Source organism: Thalassophryne amazonica, chromosome 6 (genome assembly GCF_902500255.1).
Source record: "Thalassophryne amazonica chromosome 6, fThaAma1.1, whole genome shotgun sequence".
NCBI lineage: Eukaryota > Metazoa > Chordata > Actinopteri > Batrachoidiformes > Batrachoididae > Thalassophryne > Thalassophryne amazonica.
This window is the reverse complement of record NC_047108.1, coordinates 100,809,272-100,834,336: the sequence shown is the minus strand read 5'-3', so window position 1 is coordinate 100,834,336 and position 25,065 is coordinate 100,809,272. Positions and strand designations below refer to the sequence as shown.

Sequence of the window (25,065 nt, the reverse complement as noted above, 5' to 3'; positions counted from 1 at the left end):
GACAAAAGGGAGGAGATGGAGGAAGTGCCAACCAAAGAGCATAGTACATCTGAGAGCGTCTGAGTGGGTGGAGAGATGAAGAGGGAGGAGAAAGAGAGACGGAGGGATATGCTCACTGAACGTGTGACAGTCTGAAGAGCTTCAGAGGAGCACCCAGAGGTACACAAGGAGAACTGAGCAGGCAAACGGAGAGCAAAGAGAGAACGTGTCTGAGAGAGGCAGAGATAACCGGCTGAAAGAGAGGGAGGCGGAGAGATGTTTAAGTAGAGGAGAAACGCAGACAGTAAGTCATCTGCCGGACTGCTGGTCACTGTCCGGACTTCTGAGGGAGCAGACCGCCACCGCTGAGCCCGTAAGTTTGCTTCTTCACTCTGTGTAGGACATTGGGTCCTCCAGATGACATGCTGTGACTCGTGCACGCACACCGTTTGTGCGCTAACCAGCTGGGGTGTGTTATGTAATTTGTTGTGGGTAAAGCTGCAGCTTAATGCTTCAAAGTGTTCAGTTTATGTGACAACACACGGAGGTGTGCAGCAGGATGTCATGTGTTCATACCCATGAGGATGAGGACACCATCCCCTCTGCCACGGTTACAACTTTTTTTGTAAATAAATAATAATGTCCTTTGCTAGAGTGTGACCGAAGGAAAAAACAAGTTAAAAGAAAACTGCAACAAATTCTAATATTCTGAAATGGTGATTTTTTTTTTTTTTAATTTAAGTTTCAAAATGCTTAATGTGCAGATCCACATCATTTGTTTTTGACATTTCTTTGTGTGTGTGTACATATATATGGGTGATTCTTTAACTACGGGTACTATTGGCCTTGTAAATGTAATTTCCACCACACCATTGCCTTACAATATAAAGTGCCTTGGGGCAACTGTTTGTTGTGATTTGGCACTATATACATGTGCCCTGATGTCACTGTTTATCTCCATAGAAACTACCCAAACAATCTTTCATACAAACTGTTTAAAGGGACATTACAGTGTTGTGGTGGAAATTACAGCAATAGTGTGGGACAACTACATTTTGTTTAAAAAATCACAACAGTTGTATGACAATGAATACCCCAATTATGTTTTGATTATTTTACTGATATTTTATTCAGAGATATTTTAAAACATTAGAAAAAAAACGTTTTTTACCATTCATTTTTATCATTGAAGATCAAAGTCTGGGTGTGGGACAAGCACAAAAACGGCAATATTTGCATATAATGATGCTGAAAAAAGGTGAAAAGTCATCATAGACTACTAGAAAAAATTTCTTAACACAATTTCATTGTAAAGATAACTATAAAAGTGTGAAATTTCCCCTTTTTTTCTGTTTTTCATACAATATGATCAAAGGACATAATAAGTGCCCATAGTCTAAGAATCACCCATATATATATATATATATATATATATATATATAAGCAAACCAAAGTTGCAAGAGAGAACAGAATCATGTAGATTGAATAAATGTGAATTTTAATGATGCATTGTTCACGCTTTGACAGATTGTAGTATCACGCTGGTTGTAAATAGTGTTAGAAATTAATTTCAGTCAGTCTAAATAAAATATGTGTTTGGGTGGGGTTGCAACTCATGATTGTTTTCATTATTTATTAATATGTCAATTACGTTTTTGTATTTCAATTCATGAATTAATTATTTGAATCTTGGTGAGAAGAAAAAAATTGCTATTGGCCACGAGAAATTTCTGTGCAACTGTACAGAGCATTCAGTTGATAAGTGAGATGAACCGTTCATTTATTTTCAGAATTAGTTGTAGCTGTCGATGGAATAATCAGCAGTTGAGCACACTCAGTGAATTTAGGGTTTTTTTTAAACATAAAAATACAAAATATTTCATCACATTAAATGATTAGTGAGAATATTTTTCTTCTCTGTCGAATAGAGTGTCTCAGACTGTGTGTGTGTGTGTCCGTCTTGTCGTTGAGCGTTAATTAAGAGTTGAGTGCAGCTGATGCCCTCTTTAAGCACTGTGATAGAGCAGCTGGAGGTCTCCGCCTCACTTCTTCGAGATTTTCAGCTTGTTGAGAATACTCACATGTACACATTCGCATTCTGTCTCGTTTCGATTCTACACTTGTCATTCAGCAGTCACTTGCTTTTTTGTTCAATGTTCTTTCCATGTTTTCTCATATACAATCTATTTTGTTTGTGATTTAGATGTGTAAGTGGCAGCCTCTAGGGGGCATGGATTTTAAAGTAATTTAAGCTCTGTTGTAAATACTAGTAGAAATTAAATTGATTAGTATTGTGTAGCGAATGGTGAATTGTTCTATGGTATATGAATGTATGTGATATGGTCTGACTTTGCCTGTGAAAGTGATTTATTGTGGCAGAGGAATTTTAGAATATTGTGCAATTTTATTGTTCAATTATTTGATGTACCCAGGGACTTCGGATGGAAATTAGCTATTTAGCTATAATCTGGTGCAACTTATCTCTGTCTCACTGAGTTTAATGATGCTGTACATTGTCCCTTATATAATCTAATAAGCTAAACTAGACTAAACTTGCTGTGTGACAGGAGTACTAAAGCACAAGTGTATTTCAGTTCATCTTAACTAAATGAATACTGTCAACAATACCTGAGAAATAATTTATGTGAGGGGTTGCGCAACTGTTTATTTATTTATTTACTTTTTGTGTTCTTTGGCATATTATTGGGTGGTTGGCTCTCACTGCGGTATTGTATCACTTCCTGTTCCGGAGCACAGCGGTGTTTTTCTGTACCTGTTAGTTGTTTAATCTGCGCAGTTAGATTGATCTAGTTATCTAGATTACGATTTGTTTCCCAGTGTAATCTTTACGTGCCTTAACTAAAGCACTCCTTCTGCTGAATCACCTCTAAATTATTTACACATTATTCACTTTGCGTGTTTTTAGGAATCCGCTAGCTTAGCGTAGCTACTAGCTCTTAGCCGATTTAGCATGGCGGCTTCTCCTGTCTCTCCCGCACTTTTCTGCTCTGGGTGTGAAATGTTTAGTTATTCCTTGGCCTCCTTTAGCAGTAACGGTACTTGTAATAAGTGTAGCTTATTCGTAGCTTTGGAGGCCAGGCTGGGCGAAGTGGAGACTCGGCTCCGCACCGTGGAAAATTCTACAGCTAGCCAGGCCCCTGTAGTCGGTGCGGACCAAGGTAGCTTAGCCGCCGTTAGTTACCCCCTGGCAGATCCCGAGCAGCCGGGAAAGCAGGCTGACTGGGTGACTGTGAGGAGGAAGCGTAGCCCTAAACAGAAGCCCCGTGTACACCGCCAACCCGTTCACATCTCTAACCGTTTTTCCCCACTCGACGACACACCCGCCGAGGATCAAACTCTGGTTATTGGCGACTCTGTTTTGCGAAATGTGAAGTTGGCGACACCAGCAACCATAGTCAGTTGTCTTCCGGGGACCAGAGCAGGTGACATTGAAGGAAATTTGAAACTGCTGGCTAAGGCTAAGCGTAAATTTGGTAAGATTGTAATTCACGTCGGCAGCAATGACACCCGGTTACGCCAATCGGAGGTCACTAAAATGAACATTAAATCGGTGTGTAACTTTGCAAAAACAATGTCGGACTCTGTAGTTTTCTCTGGGCCCCTCCCAATCAGACCGGGAGTGACATGTTTAGGCCGCATGTTCTCCTTGAATTGCTGGCTGTCTGAGTGGTGTCCAAAAAATGAGGTGGGCTTCATAGATAATTGGCAAAGCTTCTGGGGAAAACCTGGTCTTGTTAGGAGAGACGGCATCCATCCCACTTTGGATGGAGCAGCTCTCATTTCTAGAAATCTGGCCAATTTTCTTAAATCCTCCAAACCGTGACTATCCAGGGTTGGGACCAGGAAGCAGAGTTGTAGTCTTACACACCTCTCTGCAGCTTCTCTCCCCCTGCCATCCCCTCATTACCCCATCCCCGTAGAGACGGTGCCTGCTCCCAGACTACCATAACCAGCAAAAATCTATTTAAGCATAAAAATTCAAAAAGAAAAATAATATAGCACCTTCAACTGCACCACAGACTAAAACAGTTAAATGTGGTCTATTAAACATTAGGTCTCTCTCTTCTAAGTCCCTGTTGGTAAATGATATAATAATTGATCAACATATTGATTTATTCTGCCTTACAGAAACCTGGTTACAGCAGGATGAATATGTTAGTTTAAATGAGTCAACACCCCCGAGTCACACTAACTGTCAGAATGCTCGTAGCATGGGCCGGGGCGGAGGATTAGCAGCAATCTTCCATTCCAGCTTATTAATTAATCAAAACCCAGACAGAGCTTTAATTCATTTGAAAGCTTGACTCTTAGTCTTGTCCATCCAAATTGGAAGTCCCAAAAACCAGTGTTATTTGTTATTATCTATCGTCCACCTGGTCGTTACTGTGAGTTTCTCTGTGAATTTTCAGACCTTTTGTCTGACTTACTGCTTAGCTCAGATAAGATAATTATAGTGGGCGATTTTAACATCCACACAGATGCTGAGAATGACAGCCTCAACACTGCATTTAATCTATTATTAGACTCTATTGGCTTTGCTCAAAAAGTAAATGAGTCCACCCACCACTTTAATCATATCTTAGATCTTGTTCTGACTTATGGTATGGAAATAGAAGACTTAACAGTATTCCCTGAAAACTCCCTTCTGTCTGATCATTCTTAATAACATTTACATTTACTCTGATGGACTACCCAGCAGTGGGGAATAAGTTTCATTACACTAGAAGTCTTTCAGAAAGCGCTGTAACTAGGTTTAAGGATATGATTCCTTCTTTATGTTCTCTAATGCCATATACCAACACAGTGCAGAGTAGCTACCTAAACTCTGTAAGTGAGATAGAGTATCTCGTCAATAGTTTTACATCCTCATTGAAGACACTTTGGATGCTGTAGCTCCTCTAAAAAAGAGAGCTTTAAATCAGAAGTGCCTGACTCCGTGGTATAACTCACAAACTCGTAGCTTAAAGCAGATAACCCGTAAGTTGGAGAGGAAATGGCGTCTCACTAATTTAGAAGATCTTCACTTAGCCTGGAAAAAAGAGTCTGTTGCTCTATAAAAAAAGCCCTCCGTAAAGCTAGGACATCTTTCTACTCATCACTAATTGAAGAAAATAAGAACAACCCCAGGTTTCTTTTCAGCACTGTAGCCAGGCTGACAAAGAGTCAGAGCTCTATTGAGCTGAGTATTCCATTAACTTTAACTAGTAATGACTTCATGACTTTCTTTGCTAACAAAATTTTAACTATTAGAGAAAAAATTACTCATAACCATCCCAAAGACGTATCGTTATCTTTGGCTGCTTTCAGTGATGCCTGTATTTGGTTAGACTCTTTCTCTCCGATTGTTCTGTATGAGTTATTTTCATTAGTTACTTCATCCAAACCATCAACATGTTTATTAGACCCCATTCCTACCAGGCTGCTCAAGGAAGCCCTACCATTATTTAATGCTTCGATCTTAAATATGATCAATCTATCTTTGTTAGTTGGCTATGTACCACAGGCTTTTAAGGTGGCAGTAATTAAACCATTACTTAAAAAGCCATCACTTGACCCAGCTATCTTAGCTAATTATAGGCCAATCTCCAACCTTCCTTTTCTCTCAAAAATTCTTGAAAGGGTAGTTGTAAAACAGCTAACTGATCATCTGCAGAGGAATGGTCTATTTGAAGAGTTTCAGTCAGGTTTTAGAATTCATCATAGTACAGAAACAGCATTAGTGAAGGTTACAATGATCTTCTTATGGCCTCGGACAGTGGACTCATCTCTGTGCTTGTTCTGTTAGACCTCAGTGCTGCTTTGATACTGTTGACCATAAAATTTTATTACAGAGATTAGAGCATGCCATAGGTATTAAAGGCACTGCGCTGCGGTGGTTTGAATCATATTTGTCTAATAGATTACAATTTGTTCATGTAAATGGCAATCTTCTTCACAGACTAAAGTTAATTATGGAGTTCCACAAGGTTCTGTGCTAGGACCAATTTATTCACTTTATACATGCTTCCCTTAGGCAGTATTATTAGACGGTATTGCTTAAATTTTCATTGTTACGCAGATGATACCCAGCTTTATCTATCCATGAAGCCAGAGGACACACACCAATTAGCTAAACTGCAGGATTGTCTTACAGACATAAAGACATGGATGACCTCTAATTTCCTGCTTTTAAACTCAGATAAAACTGAAGTTATTGTACTTGGCCCCACAAATCTTAGAAACATGGTGTCTAACCAGATCCTTACTGTGGATGGCATTACCCTGACCTCTAGTAATACTGTGAGAAATCTTGGAGTCATTTTTGATCAGGATATGTCATTCAAAGCGCATATTAAACAAATATGTAGGACTGCTTTTTTGCATTTACGCAATATCTCTAAAATCAGAAAGGTCTTGTCTCAGAGTGATGCTGAAAAACTAATTCATGCATTATTTCCTCTAGGCTGGACTATTGTAATTCATTATTATCAGGTTGTCCTAAAAGTTCCCTAAAAAGCCTTCAGTTAATTCAAAATGCTGCAGCTAGAGTACTGACGGGGACTAGAAGGAGAGAGCATATCTCACCCATATTGGCCTCTCTTCATTGGCTTCCTGTTAATTCTAGAATAGAATTTAAAATTCTTCTTCTTACTTATAAGGTTTTGAATAATCAGGTCCCATCTTATCTTAGGGACCTCGTAGTACCATATCACCCCAATAGAGCGCTTCGCTCTCAGACTGCAGGCTTACTTGTAGTTCCTAGGGTTTGTAAGAGTAGAATGGGAGGCAGAGCCTTCAGCTTTCAGGCTCCTCTCCTGTGGAACCAGCTCCCAATTCAGATCAGGGAGACAGACACCCTCTCTACTTTAAGATTAGGCTTAAAACTTTCCTTTTTGCTAAAGCTTATAGTTAGGGCTGGATCAGGTGACCTGAACCATCCCTTAGTTATGCTGCTATAGACGTAGACTGCTGGGGGGTTCCCATGATGCACTGTTTCTTTCTCTTTTGCTCTGTATGCACCACACTGCATTTAATCATTAGTGATCGATCTCTGCTCCCCTCCACAGCATGTCTTTTTCCTGGTTCTCCTCCCTCAGCCCCAACCAGTCCCAGCAGAAGACTGCCCTCCCTGAGCCTGGTTCTGCTGGAGGTTTCTTCCTGTTAAAAGGGAGTTTTTCCTTCCCACTGTAGCCAAGTGCTTGCTCACAGGGGGTCGTTTTGACCGTTGGGGTTTTACATAATTATGTATGGCCTTGCCTTACAATATAAAGCGCCTTGGGGCAACTGTTTGTTGTGATTTGGCGCTATATAAAAAATTGATTGATTGATTGATTGATACCTCAAAATCTATGAAAGATGTCCACACAGAGCGAAATGTAAAAAAGAAGCTGTTGTATCAAACACAAAAATACATATTTGACTTTCAACTAAAAAGAAAATAAGTATAATTTTTTGGCTATAACCCCTTAATGCCTGAATTTATATAGCTGTATATAAAAAAATGTTTTGTGTGTGTTTTTGCCTTTAAGCAGATGGTAAATAATGTTGAGATTATTAATTACACTTTTGCACAACAAATAAATAGTAATTCTGGTATTTTGGTAATAATTTATGTTATAATGTTATAATAATAATAATGGTATGTTGCAAATTTGCGACAACAGGCATACTGGTCAATTTGGTATGTTGCATATTTGAGTCAAATATTGTAGCATATATGCGACAATAGGCGTTAAAGGAATAATTTAAGTTTGACCATAATTTAAAGTTAGAGAGCCCAAACAAACAAAGAAAAACAAGAAACTAGATAAGTTATAAGCTCGAGTCTCTCCTTTGTCTTCTGACAAATTTGAGTTGAAATTTTACACTTTTTGTTTTTTTTAACCAAAATCCTTCTCTGTTCTCCACCATAAAGATGTATTACTGGTGACACCAAGGGCGTAGGTTTGGTCTCAGCTTTGGTAGCGACAATACCACCCCCCCGGCCCCCCTGCCCACCACCACCACCCCCTAACCCACTCATACCATTAGACGCACAAGTACAGCATAATACATAACATATGACGACATAATGCTGAATAATTTAACACTTATTTACAATATTAAGCGTGTAGGCAAACAAACAAATAGCTTAATAACAAAATTGCACCCAAAATCACGAATCTATTCGATAGGCCTACACCTGAGAGAACAAGACAACAAAAAAATACTTGTGGAGCTAACAAAAAAAAAAAAGTTTTTGCAAGCAAGATGTATAATTTATTCTCTTCATCAATAATGCAGGTTGTAGGTATCTGGCAACCTAATTTAAAAAAAAAAGGGATTTCCAATGATATATATTGGTGTATTACGGTAAATGAAGCCTGTGATGTCATAACGCAGAGGAAAACACGGAAGTTTCACACTAATGCGCCGCTGATTCTCATTACCGTAAGTTCTCATGTAAGCCCTCACTCCGAAAAATTTAACACTGACAGCAAGCCAAGAACCCGTGCTTTCCAACAGCATGCTATATGTTGCATATATTACGGTAAAGTGCGTTCGGTGACTTTTGAAACGAGGCAAAAGTATGAAAAAGAGCGCAAAAGTGACAAAAAAGTACAGAGACAGACAGCAAACATAAATGTAGTAATTTCTGAGGAAAAGGCAGGATGTTAGTGTCATTTGTGAAGGTGTGTGGGGTGTGCAGTTTATTTTAAGTGTGGCGCACAGCATTGTTCGCAAGCCCTCCACCCCGCCCTTCTTGTTTTTCTGCACCGGAGCAGTGTTGCCAGATATGAAATATGAAACTATCGTACCAAAACCTCAAAATTATCGTATTTTGGGAGAAATGATCGTACACAAACAAAACGCATACAACGTAGCTATTTTAGCGTTTTTTTTTTTTTTTTAATTTCCAAAGAATTTTATGTCACATTTTTAAACAGTAATTATAGTAATGGGGAAACTAGAACGCACTACTAGAAAGATTTTTTTTTTCTGTGAAGGGACACAAACGGTTAATTACCAGACTAGAAAGAGTCGAATTCAACCTCGAGGTGGCTGTCGTCATCCGATGCCATGGCCACTTGTGCAGATTTTTGTTGAACACAGAAAAAATGTTGACACCTCCATAAGGAACTTGAACTTTTTTATTTTTCTTGTATATCTCTTTGCTCTTGTGTTTTGTTCGTGTGTTGTGCATTTGTTGAAATAAAGTAAAAAAAAAAAAAGATGTTGGTTGGGGAATCTTCCTGTCACGGCACAGATTGGATGGGAACTCATTACTTTGTATGGAGAGGGGGCGGGCTTTCAATGACGTTGTCCCGGGCGGCCAAAGCTGTGTGTGTTGTGTCTTTGATGCTGCCTGAGTGCAACGCCTGCAAAATGATTCTTGGGTGTCAGAGAGAGATGTGTGTTTGGGCAACCAACTGAAATTATCGTACATATTGGATTTTTTCCCATTATTGATCGTACATCGTACAGAGGGCAAAACTATCGTACAAATACGATAATTATCGTACATCTGGCAACACTGCACCGGAGCCACCCATCCTCTGCGCTCCGGGACCTCCCACTTTACAAATTAAGCACTGCCTGCCACGAGATGCGCTTTGTTTACGGCCATGTGAGAAGAACGTGAGCCAATGAAATTGCAACATGGGTAACCCTGTCACTCTGGCACGTCGAAAACACAAAACGTGACGACTAAAATTATAGTATCGAGTTCGCAAAAAAATAGTGAATGATTTTGTTATATAAACAAAATGCTAAATATTGGTAGGGACTATTTTGCCATCCCAAAATAATGGTTGTGACTTGTCCCTATGGTCCATATGCAAACCTACGCCCCTGGGTGACGCAAGCAAAAGTTGCACTATACACCACTTTTCAAATCTCATCAAGAATGTCACTCATTCTGGACTGTGGCTGCCCACTGCTCGGAGCGGTTGGATTGTGTCTAACTGTGATTAGGATGGGTTAAATACAGAAGACAGATTTTGTTGTATATATCTACAATGACAATAAAGGCTCCTTCTTCTTCTACTACTATTACTACTACTACTACTATTACTACTACTACTACTCCACACAGGCTTATCATATTGTACCATGTTTCTATTAGGCAGAGGTGTGCTTAGTTTCCAGTGTGGGAGGTTCCTGGTTCAAATCCCACCCCTGCCCATTCTCCATGTAATATGGAGTCGCATCACGAAGGGCATCCGGCGTAAAACGTGTGCCAATTCAACGTGTAAATCCACCTCAGACTTGCTGTGGTGACCACAAGGGAGAAACTGAAGGGACTTACTTTTTACCATGTTTCTATTATACAAATAATGAATGTTTGAGTTTCAATTCAATGCCGTCTGCTTTCCTCACACTTGCCCAGCTTTTCATCCTAGCTTCATTTGAACAGCTCTTCATGCCTCCAGACGGCTTACAGCATGGTGGATTTGGTTTTTGTGTGTACGCGTGTGTGTGTGTGTGTTAGAATTGGCAGCATCCATTATCTCCTTCAAATCGTCTTCCACCAGCAAAACAAACTCCACCATGTTTGCCTAAACACCGCCCCCGGTAGTGTGATCATGTGCAGTGGTCGGGGTGTGCAATAGCACATTTCATATAGCACCAAAATTGCACGTTAAAAAAGAACTATTGCACAGTCAATGAAACACAACAGCAAATGGTACGAATAATCCATGTCGTGACACACAAGCCACCAATCAAATGACAAGGATCTACTCAGCCGTCATATAATAATTAAATAATTGATGTCAATGAAATCCAAGAGATCATTGTTTATTTAGCCTGGGCTTCTGTTCCAGGTTCGAGCTTCATGAAACCTGTGTGTCTACTTGGACAAGACACTTTATCTACATTGTTCCAGTCCACCCAGCTGTAAGTGGGTCTCATATTTGGCAGGGGAAGTCACCTGTGATGGACTGGCGTTCCCTCCTTTGTTAATTAATTTATATATATATTACTCTCCGGGAACCATCACCTTATCATGGTGGAGAGGTTTGTGTGCCGCTATGAACCTGAGAGCTGTGTTGTATGGAGCCTTTGTGCTCCTGGTAGGGTCTCCCATGGCAAATTGGTCTCAGGATAGAACAAGGTAGAGGAAATGTGACCCAGCCCAGAGGAAGCCCGGGGCTTGCCACGGAGCCCAGTCAGGCACAGCCCGAAAAAGCAACATGGACCTTCCATCTCCACCCTGTGGGCTCACCACCCTCAGAGGGAACCGCTGGTGTTGGGTGCGCTGTCCTTTGGGTGGCAGTGAAAGTCAAGGGCCTAGACGGACCAGACCCAGGCGGCAGAGGCTAGCTTTGGTGGTGTGGAACGTCACCTCACTGCGGGGGAAGGAGCCGAAGCTTGTGCGGGGGGTGGAGCGATTCCAGTTAGATCTGGTGGGCCTTGCCTCCACGCACAGCCTCGGCTCCGGAACCACTCTCCTTGATAGGGGTTGGACCTTATTCTCTCTGGAGTTGCCCAGGGGTGAGGCACCGGGCAGGTATGGTGATATTCACGAGTCCCCAGCTGAGCACCGCTCCGTTGGAGTTTACTCCAGTAGACGAGAGGGTCGCCTCCTTGGGTCTTCGGATGGTGGGGGGGGAAAACTCTGACTGTTTGTGCGTATGCACCGAACAGCATTTTGGAGTATTCAGCCTTCTTGGAGTCCCTGAATGGAGTCCTATATGGGGCTCCGGTGTGGGACTCCATTGTTCTGCTGGGGGACTTCAACGCACATGTAAGCAATGACAGAGGACACCTGGAGAGTGTGTGATTGGGAGGAACGGCCTCCCTGATCTAAACCCGAATGGTCGTTTGTTATTGGACTTCTGTGCTAGTCACGGACTGTCCATAATGAACACCATGTTCGAACATAAGGATGCTCATAGGTGTACATGGTACCAGAGCGCTCAAGGCCAAAGATCGATGATCGATTTTGTGATCATATCATCTGATTTGAGGCTGCATGTTCTGGACACCCAGGTGAAGAGAGAGGTAGAGCTGTCAACTGATTTCGATCAGAGGGTGGGGTAGGACTTTGGACAGACCTGGTAAGCCCAAATGGATAATGCGGGTGAACTGGGAACATCTGGAGGAGCCCACTCTCCAACAGATCTTCAACTCACACCTCCGGCAGAGCTTCTCTAGCATCCCTGTGGAGGTTGGGGGCATTGAACCAGAATGGGCAATGTTCAAAGCTTCCATTGCTAAAGCTGCAGTGGGGAGCTGTGGCCTGAAGGTCTTAGGTGCCTCAAGGGGCAACAACCTTCAAACACCGTGGTGGACACCGGTGGTCAGGGAAGCCGTCCGACTGAAAAAGGAGTCTTTTCGGGATATGCTATCTCAGAGGACTCCAGAGGCAGTTGCAAGGTATCGACAGGTCCAAAGGGCAGCAGCCTTTGCTGTGGGGTAGGCAAAGCAGCGGGTGTGGGAGGAGTTCGGAGCAACCATGGAGAAGGACTTTCGGTTGGCACCAAGGTGCTTCTGGTGGACCGTGAGGCACCTCAGGAGGGGAAAACGGGGAACCATCCAAGCTGTCTACAGTAAGGATGGAACTCTGTTGACCTCAACTGAGGATGTAATCTGGCGCTGGAAGGAACACTTTGAGGAACTCCTGCATCAGACTGGAGCACCCTCTACAGTAGGGGCAGAGCTGGAAGCTGATGGAGGATTTTCATCAATTTCCCTGGTGGAAGTCACTGAGGTAGTCAAACACCTCTGCAGTGGCAAGGACCCGGGGGTTGATGAGATCCATACAGAAATGCTGAAGGCTCTGGGTGTGGGGGGATTGTCTTGGATGAGATGTCTTCAGCATTGCTTTGAGGTCTACCTGTGTTTTGTGCACTTGGAGAAGGCGTATGATCGGGTACCCTGGGAGATACTGTGGGAGGTGCTGCGGGAGTATGGAGTGAGGGGGTCCCTTCTCAGGGCCATCCAATCTCTGTACTCAGTAAGTCGGACTCGTTTCCAGCGGAGGTTGGCCTCCACCAGGGCTTCGCCTTGTCACCAATCCTGTTTGTGATATTCATGGACAGGATATCGAGGCGTAGTCGTGGGGAGGAAGGTTTCCGGTTTGGTGGGCTCAGGGTCTCATCACTGCTTTTTGCAGATGATGTGGTCCTGTTGGCTTCATCGGCCGGTGACCTCCAACACTCACTGGATCGGTTCGCAGCCAACTGTGAAGCGGCCGGGATGAGGATCAACACTTCTAAATCTGACGCCATGGTTCTCAGCAGGAAACCGATGGATTGCCTACTCCGGGTAGGGAATGTGGCCTTGCCACAAGTGAAAGAGTTCAAGTACCTCAGGGTCTTGTTCACGAGTGAGGGATGATGGAGCGTGAGATTGGCCGGAGAATTGGCGCAGCAGGGCTGGTATTGAATTTGATCTGCCGTACTGTTGTGACGAAAAGGGAGCTGACCCAAAAGGTGAAACTCTTGATCTACTGGTCAATCTTCCTTCCTACTCTCACCTATGGTGATGAGCGCTGGGTCATGACCGAAAGAACTAGATCGCAGGTACAAGCGGCCAAAATGGGCTTCCTCAGGAGGGTGGCTGGTGTCTCCCTTAGAGATAGGGTGAGAAGTTCGATCATCCGTGGGGAGCTCGGAGTAGAGTCGCTGCTCCTTTGTGTTGAAAGGAGCCAGCTGAGGTGGTTCGGGCATCTGGTAAGGATGCCCCCTTGGCACCTCCAGACACGTCCATCTGGGAGGAGACCCTGGAGAAGACCCAGGACTAGGTGGAGAGATTATATCTCCACACTGGCCTGGGAACACCTCGGGATCCCCCAGTCAAAGGTGGTCAATGTGGCATGGGAAAGGGAAGTCCGGGGTCCCCTGCTCGAGCTGTTGCCCCTGTGACCCGGACCCGGAAAAGTGGTTGAAGATGAGTGATGAGTATATATATATATATATATATATATATATATATATATATATATACGTGGTGTGTCCATAAAGTAACGGCCCTTTTTATTTATTTTTTTAAACTATATGAATTTCATTCATATGTTTTACGTCAGACATGCTTGAACCCTCGTGCGCATGCGTGAGTTTTTCCACGCCTGTCGGTGACGTCATTCGCCTGTGAGCACGCCTTGTGGAAGGAGTGGTTCCCGCCCCCTCGTCGGATTTTCATTGTTGGAAATGGCGGAATGAAAAGGACTTTTTTTCCATCAGAATTTTTCAGAAGCTGTTAGAGACTGGCACCTGGAAACCATTCGAAAAAGTTATCTGGCTTTTTGGTGAAAATTTTACGGGCTTCACAGAGAAGAAGGACTTTAACTACAGCTTTAAGGACCCCTTTACGATACGGTCGGTGCGTCGCGCTCCTAGGTGCGACGTCGCGGCGCAAACCACTGGATCATTTCTAGCTGATGGCTCTGTGGATACGAGACCATCGTGTGCTCTTTCTCTGGTTATCACAAGAGCTGGGACATCAGCCATTTTCCGGCAGATTTCACTTTTAACAAGAGATTTGTCATGGAAAGGCGCGCGGAGGCTTCGCAACCGATTCGCTGATGAAGCGAGGACAAAGGAACACCTCCGTTCATAGTGTTAGAGGACAAGTTTGGACATGCCTATCTCCTCCACAAGTTCTCTTATACTCACTCGACTGGTAAGCACTGAAAGCCGTGATAGGCGTGCCTTCCACAAGGCGTGCTCACAGGCGAATGACGTCACCGACAGGCTGGAAAAACTCACGCATGCGCACGAGGGTTCAAGCATGTCTGACGTAAAACGTTATGAATGAAATCCATATAGTTTTTAAAAAAAAATAAAAGGACCGTACTTTATGGACACACCACGTATATATATATATTATTATATTTGGACTTCTTGGGCACACACACACACAAACACACACACACACCACACACACACACACACACACACACACACACACACACACACACACACACACACACACACACACACACACACACACACAGGGACGATTGCAGTACTGTAATCAATACTATAGTTGCTTATTCCAGTTAAGGGTCACAGGTAGGGGCTTGAGCCTGTCCCAGCATGCTTTGGGTGAGAGGTGTGGTACACCCCGGATGGGCCACCAGTCCATTGAAGGGCTTATGCAGCAGCATTCAGGGTGGTAATGAGAAAGATTCTCTGTCACAACCTGCAAAAAATGTGTTTTGGTCCTTATTTTGTTCTCAAACTGAGTGACTTATTCGCCAATCTTCTTTGATGTCTCATTGTAGGAAACACGATGGGAGTGATTCTCGAATTTCTGCCACACTAGAGCCCCAACTGTTCCAGTCTCCGCCTGCGTACACCTCCTCGCCACTCCATAAGGTAGGAACAGAAAGACTGAGCGAGCTCGCCATGACCTTTCAGTCTGTGATCTTTGTGATGCGTCTCAACCCATTGTGTCTGTACACGTTCCTCCCGCCGCCTCGGATGTTCTCTGTGTCTTTGATCTTTACAAGCTGTCTGCTGGCGTGTTGCTTAAAAATTAATTATTTTGTTCATCCTGTGCAATTAGTGTGCACCGGCTCTGTGAGAGTGTCCCATTTGCCTGATCCATTCAACAAATAGATTTTATTTTTAGCAGGAAATCATCTACCTCTTTTAGTTTCTAGATTCAAACATAACAAGCCAACTTCATCACAGCTTAAAAAGCAGAGGCTGTTGTCATTTTACAACAGCCTCTGCTTTTCACCTACAATTCCTCATCATTCACCTACCATGTGAATCCAAGTGCTACAGCTGTTTAAGCAATCGTGTGTGTTTTGTGTTGTCCGTTTGGTTTTATGCTCTTCAGAGCAGCAGGTCAGTGTCGCCGCACATGTGGGTAGTAACGCAGTAAGGCAGTTTTAAGATGGTCACCACCTCAGCAGCACAACAAAGTTCAGGCAATAACACAACACACATTCCTGTTTCAGTTATTCTGACACAGCCACAAGCAATCTGAGTAATTTATTAATTAGGTACTCTTAACTTTCACTTGAGCAGATATTTCACTCTTACTTGGGTCTCTGTTTAAATGGAAGTCATTGTACTTTACTTGTTGGTCTTTTAATTGATTGTCGGTATTCAACACCCCACCGGCACAAACGTAACTGACAGTTTTGCAGTGAATTTAACTCACATGTGCACATTTCATTTCCAGTGTTGATGCACGTGTGTTTTGCTCTTTAATGACTGAAGCACATTTCAGTTTTCAACATCTAACTCTATATTGTTTCATTCTGAGAAAATTTGATGAAAAATGTGTATAAATGAGAAGAAATTAATTCTGGAAATGGATTTATCCTCCTACGTGTCCAAAACTACATTTTGTTGATATCTCTGCTTCAGAATGCTTGCACCCACCTTGTGATACAGTTTATTAAAATCTTTTGGGGGTTTACTTTTTATGACTTTATAAGGTAAGCAGATGTGAACTCTGCTGTGATTAAAAGTGTGCACGTTCATGCCCCATGTGGGAATTGTTTCTTCAGGACCATAACATTTTGGATGTTGTGTTGTTCAGCAGTCTGTCCTGATCCCTGCAGGATGCACCGTGTGCAGGTGACTCCGAATCAACAGGTGTGATTATAAGCAAGGGGATGCAAGGATTTAATTTTTTTTTTTTTTTTTTTTTTTTTTTTTGGCAAAAAGGTTTTTTAAAATGGGTTAATTACACCTGGCCAGCAAAGTGGTAAATGGGCTTATAAATGCAGGAAATTAAAGTGACAGAATGTTGTCCTCAGCAGTAAAATCAGACCAATATTTATTGTTTTGCCAGTGTATCTGCGTTTTATTCCCTTTGTATTGGCGAAACAGCAGTAAGAACAAACTCCATTTCATCAGGACTGAAGTTCTAGCAGAATTGCATGGTGAAGTGGGATACGAGTGTTTAGTGGGGCACGTCTCAGAGGACTGCATCACTTTAATCAGAACTCTGATGAAACCAGGTCAAGCTGCCGTTAACGCCATCAGGTCTTAAGGCCGCTGCCTGCTGGATATGAAGCTGAACTGCTGGATATGAAGTAGATCGAAAGTGCTCATACACACTTTAAATTATCAAACATAAAGAGAACATGTTACATGGGCCGACTGATAAATAACTGAGCACATTTTCATAAAACCAATCCTTTTCCTATATATTTGAGGAGGTAGCTCAGTGTGATAAGGAGTTGGGCTACCACTGGGTTGATACGGGTTTGATTCATGGTCACAGTAAATGTCATGGACAAGACACTGTATTTCCATTGTTCCAGTCCACTCAGTTATATGGGTAGTGGACTTGGCTGGGGAGGTACCCTGTGTGGTGTGCTATCAGGGGAAGTTGTAGACTCTCATTCACTTCATGCTATGGAATTTGGGGATAAGCTCCAGCACTAGTGTACCTTAGAGCCTTTATAGGATTTACTTACCTTATATTAGCACTGTCCAGAAAGTTGACCTTGATCTCTTGTCCAACTCTAACCAATATCAAATCAATTCTTCCAATCAATTGGCCCAATGTCCCTGCCAAGTTTGGTGAAAATCCGATTCTTAAGATATCTTGTGAAAAATTCATACATATACAGACCAAGTCAATCCCAATAGACTAAACCTGCACATACTGTATCTGTGTGTAAAGGCAGCAGAAATTATTATTTTTGATGAACATTTATACAAATATAAATAACATCTTTAAAGAATCATCAGGGTCAGAGTCTTCTGCTAAACATTCCAGCAATTTATAAAATGCCTCCTGCTTGCTGACTCTGTTGCAGTGAATTGGATTGTGCAGTTTAAGGACCTGGACCCCTAAAATCCTCAGGTGCAGCTGCATAACATCAAGGCTGCATTGTGGCTGCTAGATCTGATTTAGGCAGATTTAGTAAGATAAATAAGATACTGCATTCACTGACATTTTCAACCACTTATCCGGGTTCCAGGTCGTGCTGGCAGCAGAGCAAACAGCTCATCCCTATCTTGGGCCAACTCCTGTAACTCTTCCAGGGGGATCCAAGGCGTTCCCAAGCCAAGCTGGGAAATACACTCTTTCCAGTGTGTTCTGAATCATCCCAGAGGCCTCCTCCTGATTGGACTTGCCGGAAGTCCTCCCAAGGGAGATGACCAGGGATCATCCTCATCAGGTGCCTGAATCACCTCAACTGGCACCTTTCAATGTGAAGACGCAGCGGCTCTACACTGAGTCCCTCCCAGAACTCAGCTTCTCACCCTGTCCAGCAGTGTAAGCCCAGATACCCGATGGAGGAATCTCATGCACTTGTATCTGAGATCTTATTCTTTCAGAATGCAGTCAGATTGCGGTCAGACTGGATTTCGACCTCTGTTCGAGATTTTTCCACCTCAAATGCAGATCGACAGTTGTGCATGTACATTCGGTGTGGCCTCATGACTGTGCCCGACCGTTTAGTCTACTCTCTGAATGCTGTCCGACATTTTCAAATGCACCTCAACACTTCCCGAACATGGGTGGAATTTATAGTCGAACAGAATTCGGGCTCTTTCGGCCTCTAGTGTGACGGGGCTATTAGATTTCTCTAAATAAGGTACAATATGTGAAATATATTTTAAAAAATGTTGCAGGGACTTATTTATTTAAACAACCTACAAATCATTGATCCAAGTTGTTCACAGTTGGATATTTACTGTATGAACTTCGAGTACTACAGCACAATAAAGTAAGAAATAACAACAACAAACACAGTTAAAACATACAAAAAATCATACAAAAAAAAATCTTGTGTCAGTGTAGACTTACTCACCCATGGCAGAAACACAAAAGTCAAGTCAGTAGATGAAAGTAAGATGTGAATTCAGATCACTGATCTGAATGAACTGGAGAGGAAGAACTGAAGCCACCATATGCGGGAAGGCAAAATCTCCACGTCAGGTTATTGACATGCACATCTGATGTACAGTAAAACTCACAAAAATGGATTCAGGTGGACCAGCTAATTTTGTCCGTTATAATCGAAATCCACTATATGTATAAAATGGACAAAATCCGTTATATGTATAAAGCAGACAAAATCCATTATATATGTAATGGATTAGTTACAGCCAGGAGGCACCGATCGATCTAAGGCAGGGGTGAGCAATCATGTGCCATAAAGGGCCGAGACACTGCAGGTTTTCCGTGCAACCAATCGCCTCAGCAGGTGATTTCATTAATGATCAGGTGTCTCAGCAGGTGATTTCATTGACAACCAGGTGTTTATGTTCAGAGCAGAAGCTCATCAGCAACCCACCTGCTGAGGTGATTGGTTACATGGAAAACCTGCAGTGTCTCGGCCATCGATGCCCACCCTGATCTAAGGGGAATCCCCAAGCACCATTTAGGCTTACGTATTTCCTTGATAATGCCTGACCTTGAATAGAGACCTGCCTCATTTAATGACCGGGTCAAACTTCGACCTAAAAAAAATAAACGCCTTAAATGCCTAAATAAGCGCCGGCATGATGTGCATAAAAAGGATTACATTTAGTCGAGTCACTCTTTTTTCTAAGCCTGCTGTGGAGTGGTACTTTAAAAACCTAAAGCCTGATTTAGGCTTCACTCTGTAACTCTGTGGCCACATAATGACGCTGACGTGCGCGTGACCTTTTTAAAGTTCTCCATTGCCTGTGGGTGTCGTACTACAATTTACAGCTGGAACAGCAGCCTCTTCTGGATCAATTTGTCCCTCCATGAGCTCTACTTCTTGGTACAATCATCAACCTTCAAACCAATGGTATGGTCCGTGTAATTTCCCTCCATGAATTGCAGGTCATTTGAGTGTCTTTTTTGCAACTCCTGTTACGACCCGGCTCAGAAGCCGCAACAAAAAAAGTGAAGCACACACGGAAGCAACAGACTTTTTAAACCCTTTGTAGGGCATTTATTTTAAAAATAAAAGGGAAGGTGTAGCAGAATGAACCGGAGGACCAAGCCAGGACCAAAAGCATGCGGCCGCTCCCCAAGCCACAATTCAGAGGAGGAAGAGCCCTGGGAGAGAACGGAACTCCCCCCTTTTATAGCCCCAGGGCAGGAGACAGGACCAGTGCTTCCCGGTGGCCGAGACCTCAGGACACACAACAAACACATTAGGACAGCAGCAAGGGGCCGTCACCCCCTCTCCCCCCATGAAACACAGGTCCCACCAGGACCCTGTGTAGTGTTGTTCTTATAAAGGGGCGCGCGACAAAGCGTCCGCTACCAGGTTTTTTTTTTCCTTTAATATGTTTTATTGTCCAAATTATATGTTTGGAGGTACAAAGACCACTGAACCAAAGGCTGGTTAGGCACCTTAACAGAGGCCAGAAACGTTAGTGGGTTATCGTCACTATAAACTGTAATTTTGGCACCGCCACACAAGTACACTTCAAAATGCTTTAAGGCCAGTGTCTCTTTGTCAAAAATAGCTAACAGGTCTATCCATACCAAAATTATCAGATTGCATCAGGACCGCTCCAGCCCCCACATGACGTCCGCCCACGTACAGCTGAAATGGTTGGTTTAAATGTGGGGCGGCCAACACAGGAGCTGCATAGAGAAACTTCTTCACACTCTCAAATGCCTGCTGGCAAAAAGAAGACCAGACAAGTTCAGCATGTTTGTGCAACAGATTAGTTAACGGTGCAACAACTGAAGAAAAGTTTTTGCAAAAACAATGATAATAACCGACCAGTCCAAGAAAACGCGTAAGTTCTTTTTTTAGTACTTGGGACCGGAAATTCAGCTACAACGGGACGGACTTCACCCTGACCAACTACACAACCCAAGTAGGTAACAGTTGCCCTCGCAAACTCACACTTTGCGAGATTGACGGTCAACCTCGCCCCCGCCAGATGAGTGAAAAGCTCCTCCATGCACTCCAAATGCTCTTCCCAAGTGTCAGAGTAAACCACCACGTCGTCCAAGTACACCGCGCAACCAGATATATTGCCCACAACAGCATTCATCAACCTTTGAAACGTAGCCGGCACATTTCTAAGTCCAAATGGCATCACTGTGTAAGAAACCAAACCTGATGGAGTAATAAACGCATACACCTCACGTGCACGCTTAAACAAAGGCACTTGCCAGTAGCCCTTTAAGAGATCAAATCTACACACAAATTTAGCTGAACCAACTTGTTCTACGCAATCATCCATTCTTGGTAAAGGAAAATAATCTGGTTTTGTAACTGCATTAAGCTTACGGAAATCAGAACAAAAACGCAATGTATTATTTAATTTAGGAACCAAAATACATGGAGATGCCCAACTCGACGCACTTGGCTCCGCAATGCCGTTCTCCAACATGTATTTTACCTCATTCCGTGCCATAGCCCGAGTAATAGCACATGCATTGAACACCTGGGGGAATTGTTTACTGTTCTCATCAGTCTGAGGAAGTAAGTAAGGAACTGGCTCCACCTCCTTCTGTACAGCTGACCAAGCAACGTCCCCCCACAACAGCGCACCAGCCAAACCATTGCCCAAGATAACAGAAACACCTTCCATGGGCAATGCAGGACGAACAGCCAAAACTGCTTCCCCGCTGAACAATTCACACTCAAGTGACACATTATGCAACAGAACAAAGAGCACGTTAAGACCCATCCCTCAAACTGGAACCCACCTGACTGTCTCTGACAGACAGCGGCAACACATCTGCTTGGATAAACGAGTCAAACGCCCCTGTGTCGCGCAAAATTTTGACATGCAGCTTTTTGCCATCTCCCACCAATGAGACAAACCCCTCACGAATAAAAGGCAAGTACGAGTCACACGTTTCAGAGCTTATGTTTTCCACCTTAAGTTCCACAGCGTTACACACCGGCGCAGCTAAACCCACTCCTTTGGGCTTAACAGAAGACCCCCTTGCCTTTAGCAGAGCACAATCTGCTTTAATGTGCCCACGCCTGTGACAATAGTGACACACCCAATCACTATCACAAAAAACAGAGTTTTTTACTTCCCTGTTTCACCCAGCTAGGCCGACCAAAGCCCTCGGAGTGCCCCTCTCTTGGCAAATTGGAACCAAGACACAGGTTTGGAGTCACATTTTGTGAAAAAGACCTATGAGTCAATACGTACTCATCCGCCCAAAACAGCAGCATCCGAACATTTGTAGCCTTTTGCTCACTAATATAAGTTGCAATCCTCTGGTACACAGTTCTTGAAACTCTTCCATCAAAATCAAATTTCACAGCTGATCAAAGTTTTTAATATTTTGCACAGCGCACCAACGGTCAAACAACTCAGTTTTGTCACTTCCAAACTCCACATAATTTTGATTATCAAGTTTTTTGTAATGCCGAAATTTCTGTCTATATGCCTCTTGCACAAGCTCATATGCTCTCTCCACATCGCTTTTCACTTTGTCATAAACCAAACTATCGTCAGATGACAATGACGCATACACCTCCTGAGCTTTACCTGTAAACACAGATTGCAACAGCAGCAGCCAAACCTCCCTTGGCCACTTTAACATTGATGCCACATGCTCAAACAAAACAAAATATTTATCCACGTGCCTCTCAGTAAACAGTGGAATAAATTGGATACACTTGTTAACGTCAAAGTCGCTTCACCAGGATTAACAGTCCACACGCCAGACACACGCGCCACGTCGCGTCTCTGCGCCTCTTCCGTATCCAATTTATGTTGTTCTAACTGAATTTCTTTCTCCCTAAGATTAGACTGAATTTCCTGCTTTCGGAGATTCATCTCCAAACGTCTCATTTCCAACTGCAACTCCAATTTACGCAAATCAGCGTCAGCTGTCCCAGCTGCCACCTGGGTTACAAATGATGCAGCAGGAAAAAAAATACCCTTTGTAACCAGCGCGTCATCAATTTGTTGTTTGATAACTTTTTCCTTATCTCGTTTTCCGACTGGAATGTCGAAATGAACCGCAATTGCCAGCAGATTGTCTTTGACAAAAACATTAAGCTTCTTCCTTGTGGGATTAGCCACAAAACTCTCCACCTCCGCGTCCATGACTAGCCAGAATTACACGCACACACTGCACCATGTAACCAAACAATTCACACACCAACTGAGTCAATACACTGCAAACTGAAGTGCTAACGTGCACAGCACCAAGCCCAATGCAACCATGTCCCCCCCTTCTATACCAACTTAACAAAACTCCACCTAACTTACTTACCTAACTCTTCACATGGTTTGGCGGCGGGATGATTAAGCACACAACCAGCGAGAAAACATTTCTCCTGGACTGCTCCCGAGAACACTGTTACACAGTGAATGCCAACCTCACCCCCATGACACTATAAAAAAAACAGGCCATGCATGAAGCAGCGAAGGCTCTTACCTCAACAGGAGACACAGCCACAAAACATTGCCCAATACCTGTGCACCAACAGCAACACTTCACTCACCTATATTTCCTTGGTTGTGTCCACCAAAAACACACCACGCCATCCCCCCCCAAAAAAACCCAAAACACACTCCCATGCATCCTCACTGCAGCCTACTGTGAGCTTCCACACCCCCATGCTGACTCACCTGCTCCCCTCAAAAATAGGTCACAGCCAAACAAGCACAAACTGCAAAAAAAACAAATGCGCAAAAACCCCAAACTTTACCGTGCGCCACAAACACAAGTCGAGGGGAACAAAACAACAAAAAGTGTTCGGACGAGCCCCATTAGTTACGACCCGGCTCAGAAGCCGCAACAAAAAAAGTGAGGCACACACGGAAGCAACAGACTTTTTAAACCCTTTGTAGGGCATTTATTTTAAGAATAAAAGAAAAAGGAAGGGAAGGCGTAGCGGAATGAACCGGAGGACCAAGCCAGGACCAAAAGCACGCGGCCGCTCCCCAAGCTGCAATCTGGCGGAGGAAGAGCCCCAGGAGAGAACGGAACTCCCCCCTTTTGTAGCCCCAGGGCAGGAGACAAGACCAGCGCCTCCCGGTGGCCGAGACCTCAGGACACACAACAAACACATTAGGACAGCAGCACAACAAATACATTAGGGTAGCAGCAAAGGGCCGTCACAACCCGGTTTGTAAAGTTGCTCATATTTGCGGACTTCTCTGCAAATATGAGCAATTGTATCCATAATCGAAATGTAATTAGAGTACAGACTGCAAAACCTATTAAAATATGACAGGAGAGGAAGGAGTGAAAACGTAAAAGTGACAAATCACAGCCCTTGCCATCTCTGTCATTTAGCAGGTGTGCGTCAGGCTCCCGAGAGCCAGGCAAAGGGGTCTGGTCTACAGTTGTTGTCTTTGGTTCGCTACACCCAGGAATATCTGTGTGAAACTCAACACCATATTACAGTGCAAGCAGGAAGCAGCATTTTGTTAACCAGCAGCCTTAAATAAAGGCCTTGACATGCTGGATGGCATGAAATGGTAGGACACAAATGCAGGTTTGTCAGTCCAGGCAGGTTTTGGTACACAAAAAGGCAGGCCAAGATAAACAATGGTAGTCGAAGCATTAGACAGAGACAGGATCCAAAAGCAGGCAGACAGGTCAAAAACACAGGTAAACAAAAACTGGACAGGATACTCAGAAGACAAACACTTGAAAGTGGCACAAGGCACAATAATCTCACAATAGGATGAGGGAAAAGGTGTGACTAATATAGGAGGTTGATAATGAGGAAAAGCAGGACAGGTGTGTGAGGAAAGATCTGGAAGGAGGCGTGGCCAACACCAGACAAGAGAAATGTCACCAACAAATTCCAAGCACAAAAATAATAACAGAGAACATATACAACAAGACACAACCACCCCACAGTTCCAGTATAACATCATCACACACACACCCCCCCCCCCCTCCCCGGCACCCGGGAACACTCTTCCGGGCCGTACCCCTCCCAATCCACAAGGTACTGCATCCCCCAGCCCCACCCATTTCGTACCTCTGTTGCGACTGGACACTCCAGACTGATCTGTCCGGTATATGCGAGGGGTTTTTAATGGAAATGGATTGTGATCGGACAGGACTTTTGTCCGCTGTGAGCGAAAATCCGTTATATATGATGTTTATTACACAGAAAATCATACGAAAGCATTGGGACTTTTGCTTTTCTCCAGTGAATGCGAGTATCCAGTTTATATGATGACGGTTTAAGTGAGTTTTACTGTAGTCAGTCGTGATAAATAACAAGATCAGTAAGCTCCACCCAAC

The 25,065-nt window shown here is 43.4% G+C and overlaps 1 protein-coding gene across 7 annotated transcripts in view; it reads left to right on the top strand.

The window, feature by feature from the left end:
• Positions 1 to 215: 215 nt before the first annotated feature.
• Positions 216 to 25,065, top strand: part of rap1gap (RAP1 GTPase activating protein) — a 72,642-nt gene continuing 47,792 nt past the window's right edge. For all 7 annotated transcript variants that reach the window (XR_004561372.1, XR_004561370.1, XM_034172951.1 and 4 more), the window contains exons 1-2: positions 216 to 352; positions 15,191 to 15,284. The gene's annotated coding sequence lies outside the window, so the exon portion shown is untranslated. The remainder of the gene's footprint in view (positions 353 to 15,190; positions 15,285 to 25,065) is intronic.